This window comes from Apium graveolens, chromosome 6 (genome assembly GCF_009905375.1).
Source record: "Apium graveolens cultivar Ventura chromosome 6, ASM990537v1, whole genome shotgun sequence".
NCBI classification, from domain to species: Eukaryota; Viridiplantae; Streptophyta; class Magnoliopsida; order Apiales; family Apiaceae; genus Apium; species Apium graveolens.
The window spans coordinates 291,368,607-291,379,980 of record NC_133652.1 but is presented as its reverse complement, the minus strand read 5'-3'; positions in this window follow the sequence as shown (position 1 = coordinate 291,379,980).

The window sequence follows — 11,374 nt, the reverse complement described above, 5'->3', positions numbered from 1 at the left end:
GCAGGTGAAAAGCACAAAAAGGCCTACGAGTACAAAAAAATATTATTTTGTCAAATATGTATCAAAATACAATTCCATTATTATTTTAAGATGAATCAAGAGGATAGTTTGAAAAATTACTTTTCGAATTTCGTTTTTAAATAAAATTATAAATATTAAACTTTAAATCAAAAAATTATATATTTTAAAAAGACATGTAAAATTATGAATTTTACATGAAAAATTCAAAATGACATGGGTTATGGGAGGGAGTATATTCTACTAAGTTGGGCCTAAGGTTTTAAGTAATTTATCATTTCTATTGAGTTTGGTAAGAAATGACTATTAGGGCCCACTAAGCATTTTTATAACTAACAAATGCTAGAAAATGACTAGTTAAATTTCATACCAACTTTATAATTTTCAGTTATAATTTGAATCTACCGATTATATTAGAGTTAGACAAATAGTTTTAAAAAAATATATTTTAATAATTATACAAAGTAATCATTTATGCAAAAAGTTATAAGTTTGTAACTTCATTTGCGACGATTTTATATGAGAATATATTTTCAACAAATAATTAATGCTTACAAAAATATAATAAATTTTTTTAAATATCTTTTATATTACTTATATTTTGTACTCGCCATTTTTTATAGTTATTTGAGTAATTTTAATCCAAATGAGTGATTGGAATAAACAATTCTTTTATCATTTCAATATTTTAAGAAAATACAAACAAATAATAAGATCTGCAAACTAGTAAAGTACCTATGTTGTAGGAATGTGTTGTAAATTCACTAGAAAAATATTAAAAATGGAGACCAAAATCTAAATTCAAAGTTTCGTCCGATCCCGGAACCTACCTCAATTTTGTTCAACCCCGCAACCTACCACATATCGGTCCGAATTGAGATCTCATTTCATGAAAATTCAAAAATGTCTCACAAAGACAAAACTTCAAAAAATTTCATGTCACAAGAAATTGATGATATTGGTATATAACTATGAGAATTTTCCATCAGCATTTGATATCAGAGTTTGGCAAAGATGACGTCATGAGTGTTTATCATTAGTATTTGCTAATGAGTACTTGTCATCAATATTTATTTATATCAATGTTTGTCAAGCTCGAAATCAGAAGATATCAGAGGAAGATACAATTGAAGAGATATGTCGGTGTGCGACTTTACTTATTGTATCAATCAATAGTTGGATATATATTAGGATTCTTTATTTATTTTATTTTATCATATAAATTGAACTGCTTAAGCTATCACGAACTTCAACACCACACCAACAATACCACCACCAATTCCCCTACTAAGATTATTGATTCAAATACCACCAATTGCACTAAAAAGAGCACCATGACCAATTTCACCATCAATGTTACTAAATCCACTACTAATATTATCGCTTGCGTTACCACCAATGTAACTACTAAAGATGCTAGTCATGCTACCACCCATTCTACTACCAAGACTACCCAATATACAACTAATGATACCATAACTGATGTCATTATTAAAGTTACTACCAACAATACTAATTAAGTTAGGACGAACTTCACTACCAACAATGCCACCACCAATTCCACTACTAAGATTATAGCTACTAGTGCCACCAATTGGACCAGTACAATTACCACCATCAATGCCACCACCAATAATATTACTATTGGATTCAAGAAAAACCATAACTATATTTCGAATAGTTACGGATCTATAGGCATTACATTAACACCGGGTTCTAGTGAGGTTGAACATGGTGAGCCTACATGTTCATGTATTGAAAATATAAGTTCTAACAACACTACAATTATTCCCAAACAGTGCCTACATCTCCATCAAGTAAGAAATCTAATTTTTAATCACGTGTGTGATGAAATGAAGTTAAATAGTGGTGGGTGAGCTTTGCGATGAGAAACTCGGAATATAAGTAAACTTTGTGTGTTATTAGGTTAACACATAATACTTTCGAGTGGTTTGTCATATATACATTAAAAAAATAAAAATCACAGCTCACATAGATCCACTTGTACTATCTACATTTACATTTATGCTATATGTTTGCATAGTAAAAGTTAAAAAAAGTACAAAGAAAGCTTACACAGGTAGATTAATGAAGTGGAGAAAGAGAAAGGACTTGGAGCATTGATCAAGTGGAGAAAGAGAAAGGACTTGGAGCATTGATAAAGAGGAGAAAGATAAAGGACTCGGAATTTTCTTCATTGTTTATGGAACTTGTTGCAAATAGTAAAAAAAAATATTTCCTCTGCAAATGTCTCTGAAGTAAGGCCACACGGAAATATAAAATAAATTTTATAGTATAATTAAATAAATATGAACATAAAATATAAATAATATGTGGGCTTCGTATTTATAAATTTTTGTTTTAAATAAATCATGTATCTTATTTATGAGGAACAAAAAATATACTATAAATGTAATTGAAATTTTTTTTCTTACCTTGACAAAGAATCTAGAAAGGTATAATTCTTGACATGGAAGTAATGTAAAAACAAATACAAGTGACATTCCATGTCAACCTACATACACATGTACAAGAAAAATGGGTTACTTATTGTAATGTTTTAAGTTTTATAAATTGTGGAAAAACACATATGAAAGGAAAATGAAGAAACAAAGAAATTCAAATTATTAGCTTAATCTTGTTAAATAACAACAATTCAGATAACCTCAAAATCTGGTTAGAGCACCAAAATACTCTTTCATAGCAAAATACTCTTTCATAGAAAATACAAATAACACCAAAATAAAATTTTACAACCATGTACAAGTTCATGGCTTATATTAGGGTTTTACCTACCTTTTTTATATCCTCTATTTTGTTGGGCCCAATTATAAATCATGGGTTTTAATGGGCCGTATGATCTAACAAAGTATGATCAGAATTATATAAATTAATTGGATGTATATGTACAAGACTATAGGTAAACATGTATTACTCTAATTTATTTTGTATTGTAAATAAAATGAGATTCTAAAAATCAAGTGGTAAGCATTGTATAAAAAATTTACTTAAAAATGACATTTTCGCTAAAATTTTAAATTTTATTTAGTAAGATCATATATAAATTCTCCACTTATCTCAACTAACAATGATATAAGTACTACTGCAATCTTAACTAACAGTAATAGAAGTACTACTATAATAGATTCAAGTCTACAAAACCTGTCAGTATAATGCACAAATTTATCGTCACATACAAATTAATATTTACATAACAACAAAAAACCAAATTTAATTTCTAGAGGTATAAGATACGACACTAAATCTTTGAAAAACAAGCTATACATATGAGAAAAATAATACAGTTTTTAAAAATATTTACTAATTGCTTTGTTAATTTATACATAGGAATTAAAATGAATGATAAAAAGAATTTCTTGCAACAATTTGAGATCCAACAAAAAATTAGCTTTTCGGGTCATCCTCAAGGCAATGGGGAGATTGAAGCCACAAATAAGATTATTTTTGATGGAATCAATAAGAGGTTAGGCGAAGCCAAAGGTTTATGGGCCGAAAATTTGTGATGGGTCTTGTGGGCTTATCGGATAACGCCAAGATCATCCATGACTGAAACGCCTTTCAGATTTGCCTGTGGAACTAATGCTTTTCTCCTAGTTGAAATGGGCCTGAACTCTTACTGCACCGAAGTGTTTAATTTGGAAAGCAATGAAGTTGGTCGAAGAGCTAATATAGACCTTCTTGAAGAAGAAAGCGAAGCAGCCCATCAGAGAAACCTTAAATACCAACTTCAGCCAACCCATATTATGATTCGGGTGTAAAAGAGCTTAATTTCTTTGTCGGTTACCTAGTGGTGAGGAAGTTAGCAATGTCAATTCCCGCTAAGCAAGGAAAACTTCAGCCAAATTGGAGAGGCCCTTACTGTGTAGCTGAAGTCATCAGGCCGGGACCGTATAAGCTAAAGACTTTGGAATATGAACCTATTAAAAAAATTTGGTACGCTTCCAGATTCCGGAAATTTTTCCAGTAAGCCTCTCTTAAGCCTTCCTATTTATTTAATTTAGATTATTAAATTCAATCATTTACTTCAGTAATGCAATTTGAATTTCCTAATGGCGAAGCATGTAGGATATTGTATGAATTTCCATTTTTAATGAAATTTATATGTTTTTCCCTTTTTATTAACAATTTATGATTATATCCCAAAGTCCCTGAATGATATATATGTGTGGGGTAAGAACATTCGAAGGAAGATGGAGATTCTGGAGGGATACAAGGAGCCCCAAAGAGGTGACCGTAACAGACTGTCAAGCCGCTATGAATAATCCCGAAAGGACGATCAAAGGGTTAATGATAAGAAGGAAACGAATTGAGGCTTGGAAAAGCGAAAAGTTAGTTAATTGATTGCATTTACAGCACTTAACGCGCCGATCTCCAAAATTTTCCACTAAATTAAAGGCAAACCATGCTTCATCCGACCAGCCAAAATGAAGATGGCCGATCACAAGAAGAATACCGATAAGTAATGTGACTACCATCAGGATAAGGGGAAAAAGAGTGATGAATGTCTTCACTTGAAGAGGCTGATTGAAAAAATGATCAAGGCTGGAGAATAAGTTGGGGCAAAATGAGATAATGAACATAGAACCCAAAAAGATATATCAGGGAGAGGTGAAGACAATTTCAGGAGGGTGTGCCCTTGGAGTTGACGGTAAAAATGCCAAGAAAAGGTACACTCGTCTAGTTTATAATTTATACCAGTTCAGCCCTGCTAGAGAGACTATGTCGCTCTCCTTTACCAAAGAAGACTACGATGATATCATATACCGTCATAAAGATCCGCTGATAATCTACCATGACATCGGGAAAAATAAGATATGGAAAGTGTAAGTAGACGGAGGGAGTTCGACCAGTATCTTATTTCATCAGATGTATACCAAGTTGAATCTAGCTGGACTACAGGTAGAGCCATGCCATGAGGCACCTCTTGAGGCCTTCGGCGGACTTCATATACCTTGTGAATGGATGATTATTTACCTGTCAGTATCGATAAAAATGTCTTATACTGCTAAAAAACAGCTATATCGTAAGATTTGAAATCCTCTACAAAGCACTCCTAGGACAACCATTCTTTTTGGCCTTCCAAGCTGTTGAGTCGATCGCCCATCTTAAAATGAAGTACCTAACCGAGAAGGGAGTCGGGAAAATGAGAGGAGACCAGGGGACATCAATATTTATCATGCTTAAAAATCTCGACAAAGATGAAGATTATGAAGAGAATGACACTGGTGGGAAAAGAAAGCATTCAGAAGCCAAACCAAGTGGAAATAAGCAATTGTTAAACATTGAAATGGAGAAATTAAGGGCTGACTTATCTTTCCCAATTGCGGAGCCCACCACCGAAGTGGAGGAAGTCAAATTATATGTTGGTTGTTCCATTAATGTTTCGCCAATATTTCTTGGCAAGTATAGTTATATGTGTTGGGTTTCGAGCTCATAAACGCAACGGAAACAATAATTAAAAATGTGAAAATTCAGAATTTTTGAAACCCACCACAGGATCCATGCAAAAAACATATATTTAATTCGTAGATCAGATTGTTTACCTTAAGAAGCTTTACCAATTGGTTGACTAATGGAGATCCAAAGCTTGTTCAATCATCACGCGTCCCGCTCTCGCGATCTACGCTCTATCGGTATCCACAGCAATGCTTGAACTCAAGGATTGGATGTGTACAAGCACAAACTCGTTTCTTCTTGCTCTCTCTATCTTCTCTCTTGGTGGCTAGGGTTTTAGTAAAGTTGCTTTCTCTCCAAAATTTAGCCACACAAGAGATGTTATATAGAGAGTAGAAAAATGAATTATAACTCTTAACCAATTAGGAGTTATTATTAATTCAAAATTCCTATTTGTATTATAATTAAGTGTCACTTAATTATTTAACAAATAAATTTCATAATTAATATTAGTAAATTCGAATATCAATATTTATCTAATTAATTAAGTCATACTTAATTAATATTATAAATAATTCAAATTACTTTAATATAATTTAAATCCACTTTAAAATAAATAATTCTTCAAGCATTCTTAGTGTGTGACCCTGTAGGTTATTATTACATTGGCAACGAATTTTAAATCTAATTTAAAATCGTAAACAATGAGCGGCATCTAGTAATACATCATTGTTACCCAAGTAATAATAATTGAATCGGTGATCGATTAAACCTTTTGTGAATAATGTACAATGTTATATAATCCCTTTAACCAAATATTATAGATTAAACTAGAGGCATATAATATATCATCCTCATCATAGTTTAATCCAAGTTTTCTTGATCAATGAGTAGACTATCATATCAAATCAACATTTGAGCGTGGCGACTCATTTCATAGTCTAGCTCACACAAGAGGCCAATAATATCACTCCTAAAATAGGAGAGTTAAATCCCATCCAGATCATTCATATTTCTCACATGATTAATAATATACCCAATGTCCACTTTTATCATAACCCGGTTAAGGATAACTTTTAATGGAGTCAATGTATATTAATTCTCGTATAGAAATATAATGACTTCAGGTCTAAGGACCATTACATTATTATCACTGTGAGAATTACTTATGACATAACAGACATGTAAAATCTCAAATCGGGTCTGTCCAGCACCATGTATATATACATATGCCTGTGTTTTTGACTTTAGTATCACTATACTTATGATCAGTGAGATGTGATCATCAGTCTATAAACACACCGGTCTTAATACATTATTATTGTCCCTTAATAATAATACTCGACTAGGGACCTTTAGGAATATTGATACTATTCTCATAATCTCATTTCTAAGTCACGTACTTAGAGATATAGAATTGCATATCATATTCCGAGGACATTTATTAATCTAACATTTAAATCGCAGTAAATTAAGAAATAATAAATTATAAAGGAAATAATCGATAGAACATAAACATTAATAATCCTAATGTCTTAAACTAAAACATTATAGTGTTGTCTCTAGGGCACAAACTCTAACAATCTCCCACTTGCTCTAGAGCCAATCACCCATGTATCTAATACTCATGGAACTACTATGACCATCGTGCTTCTGCTGCGACAAAGCCTTAGTCAGTGGGTCTGCAACACTATCATTACTATGCACTTTACATTTATATATCCTTGATCATTAATCTCATTAATAAGGTGATATCACTTAAGGATATGCCTAAACAGTCTCCTTGGCTGTTTCGAAAATATCAATATATTCGGCTTCCATAGAATCATCAATGTTTTTGCTGTAAACTATTCAAGCTAACATCAATTATATTTAGACAAAACATAAACAAGGCATAGACACATAATTATCCTTGTCTATCCATAAATTAGGTTAAGAAACTAGTATCAGTGTAACCCTTTATAACTAGTTCCCTATCTTCTCCTTACACCAAAAATAAATCTTTAGTCCTCTTTAAGTACTTAAGAATATTCTTGACAACTATGTAGTGACCCTCACCTGGATTACACTGGTATTTGTTCGTTATGCTCAAAGCATACAAAATATCAAGACAAGTACATATCATTGCATACATTATAGATCCAATTGCTAAAGCATATGGAGCTTTCTCAAACGGCCCTTATCATCTAATGATTTAGGGGGCAATTATCTTTTGAGATCATTATCCCATGAAACATCGAAATATATCCTTTCTTTGTCTCTTTCATCATAAAATGATGTAAAATTTATCAATATATGTACTCCGACTAGGTCGATTAATCTCTTCAATCTATCTCTATAGATCTTGATCCCTAATATATAGGTAGCTTCGCCTAAGTCTTTCACCGAGAAACTATTTATCAACCAAGTCTTTACAGCCTGTAGAGAAGGTATGACATTCCTTATTTATTATATGTCATTTACATATAATACTAGGAATGTCACATAGCTCTCACTAACCTTCTTGCAAACACATGGTTCATCTTCGTTTTGAATAAAGCCAAACACTTTGACCGTTTTATCAAAATGAACATTCATTCTCCATGAGGCTTGCTTTAATCTATATATAGATAGAAGCAATTACAAACTATCTTAGCAAACTTTGGATCGACAAAACCCTCAGGTTGTATGATATATACATCCTCTTCAAGGCTCCCATATAAGAAAGCAGTTTTGACATCCATTTGCCAAACCTCATAGTCAAAGTAAGTAACTATTGCTAACAAATCCTGATGGACATGACCATAGTAACCGGTGAAAAAGTCTTATCATAGTCTATACCATGAATTTGTTTGAAACTTTTTTCCACTAGTCGCGTCTTATAGGTATGTACTTTACCATCCATGTCAGTTTTCTTCTTGAAAACCCACTTGCATCCTATAGGTTTTACCCCTTTGAGTGGATCAACTAAAGTCAATACTTTATTTTGATACATGGATTTCATCGCGGATTTCTGGGCCTCCTGCCATCTCTCAGAGTCTGGACTGTTTATAGCATCTTGGTAGGTGTAAGGCTTATCCTTATCCGTAAGCATCACATCACCATCTTGAGTCATAAGAAATCCATAATTTCTCCCAGACTCATGGTGAATCCTACTAGATCTACGAATAACCTGTGTTTCCTAAATAGGATTACTTTAAACATTTTATGTACATCCTGATCTTATTCCAACTCTGGTTCAATATTATCATATGGTTCTCGATCTTCATCGAGATGTATTATCCTCCCACTGATTTTCTTAGAAAGTAGTTCTCCCTCAAAAAATACAGTGGCCCCAGCAATAAACTCTTTATTCTCGAAAGGATTATAAAACTATACCCTAGTCTCACTTAGATATCCCACAAAATAACATCAATCTAATTTTGGTCCAAGCTTGTTAGAGGCTAAACATTTTACAAATGCTTCATATCCCCAAATTTTCATAAATGACATGCTATGACATTCATCACTCTATATCTCATATGGAGTATTTTGAACCGCTTTAGTCGGAACTTGATTAAGTGTATATGTAGCCGTTTCTCGAGCATAATCCTAGAAACTGAATGAAAGATCCGCTTGACTCATCATCGATCGCACTATGTCCAACAAGGTACGATTTCTCCTCTTAGAATCTCGATTCCATTGAGGTGTTCTAGAAGGAGTATGTTATGATACACTATCACACTCCTTCAAGAAACTCTTAAAATTGAGGTTTAAGTATTCTCCTCTACGATCTGATCGTACAACTTTTATATTTTTCCCTTGTTTTCTTTTCTACTTCGACCTTATATTCTTTGAACAATTCAAAAGAATCGGATTTTTTCTTCAAAAGAACCACATATCCATATCTTCTGAAATCATCAGTAAATGTTATAAAGTAGTATAAGCCCCCTTGCCATCATACGCATTCGACCACATACATCAATATGTATAAGTCATAATCGTTCGGTGGCCCTTTCACCTGATCAGGTAAAAGAAGCTTTAGTTATTTTTCCAATTAGACAAAGTTCCCATCTTTCGTATGATTCAAAATCAAACTTATCCAAGTATCCATCTATATGTAACTCAGAAATGCGTTTCTCATTAATATGGCTTAACGACAATGGTAGAGGTAATGTTTGATTTGAGTCATCTTAGAACATATAAATTGTTAACTAATTGTGCAACATTATAAGCCTTATCATTAAAATAGAATAAACAACTATTGTTTATTTAATTAAAATGAAAACCTTTCTTGTCCTAACAAGAAATTGACTTAATGTATCCGCTAAAGCAGGCACGTAATAACAATTTATCAAGTTCTCAATCTTGCCTTATGGGCAAAATTAGGTATCGAGTTCCTTCAACTAGAGCAACAACTTTTTCTCCAATTCTAACCCTATACCTGAAGCTTGACCATTGCTAGTCTTCTTCTTTAGATCTTTCAAATAAGCTCGACTATCATCTCCTTTAGCAATACCACTATTAGGCTTCAAAAGCCCTTTGGGATTGGAATTTGGTTTGGCACCAAATAAGATCAAATCTTCATCTTGCATGTCCACTTTCCTTTCCTATTTGCATTCCATGTGTACATCATCAATATGGACGTAATTCATGCCTTTACCGTGTTATATTCAGCAGTTCTAAATATGCTTAACAACTCAGTGAGTGTTCAGTCTATCTCATTCCTTTTGTTCTTAGCAAACTGAGAATAGAAGTTGTTCAAAGTTTATTTGATCAAATTAAGCTGAGTCTCTAGACCATTATTGAAACCCAAAATATCAAGGCACATATGCCTATCACCTTTAGAACATGTGGTCCAACCCGATATGATTCTTCAATTAATGCAAAAGTATGGTGCCTTATTATTGTCAAATCTTTTTGACGAGATTATCCTTCAAACATCTTTTGAAGGTGCTCAATCATATCATAAGCATCATTATGCTCTTGTTACTTCTAAAGCACAGCACTCATAATTACAAGCATGAGATATGAAATATCAGTTGCATAATTAATTTGCTTCTGGTAAGCATTTTGTTTTGTACATGTTTCATTCTCAGCTAGAAGAAATAAGGGAGGGGTTTGAGTGACATCCTTGAACCCGAGGACAATCCTCAAGTTCTCATGTCAATTGAGGAAATTATTTCATGTCAGCTTGTCCTTCTCAAGGACTATTACATAGAGAAGTTATTTGTGTTATTTATTATTTGATATCTACAATATTAAAGTGCATAAAATGACTTAGTCTACAGATGATCATTAAATTATGTTCAAGTGATTATTCATATATATTCATAATATATATCTCCCACTATTTTTATCAAATCAATAGCCCTAACTATTAATTCGGAAAAAATATCTTCTATATCCTTTCTAGTGAGCCAAGATCCATATTTCACCATGCGTTAGGTCGGCTTTGGCTTTTCTCCTAAAACATGATTATTTAGGTAGACAACATTTATCAATTATATCAACTATATATAACTCTTGGATAACTTGGTGAAACAACATGTGTTCATATTTATCTAATAAATCTCGCCAAACTCTACGCCTCTAAGTTTCCAATCCTATTGTGATAACTTAGTTAAGTCAAACCCAATAGTCAAAAATTATCAATATACTTCAACACATCTCCCACGCTAGATAGGACTACTTCATTTTGGCGAACACACTCCTTGTTGATCTAGGGGTTAACGCATTGGACTCATTGGAAGGCATCTGATTAACTTAATATTAATTTTAGGGTTTTGTTAATTTTAAAATGATCATGATCCCATCATAAAGAGATTCCCAATTTTTCCTTGAATAAAATACTTCAAATCAATGTTCGTCAATGGTTTGATTTACAGGTAGTGAGGGAGTCACAACGGTCTCGCTTAAAACCCACAACCTTACAAGTTCAATGAACTCGCTTTTGACAAAATCGCCTCATGTCAGAAACAAA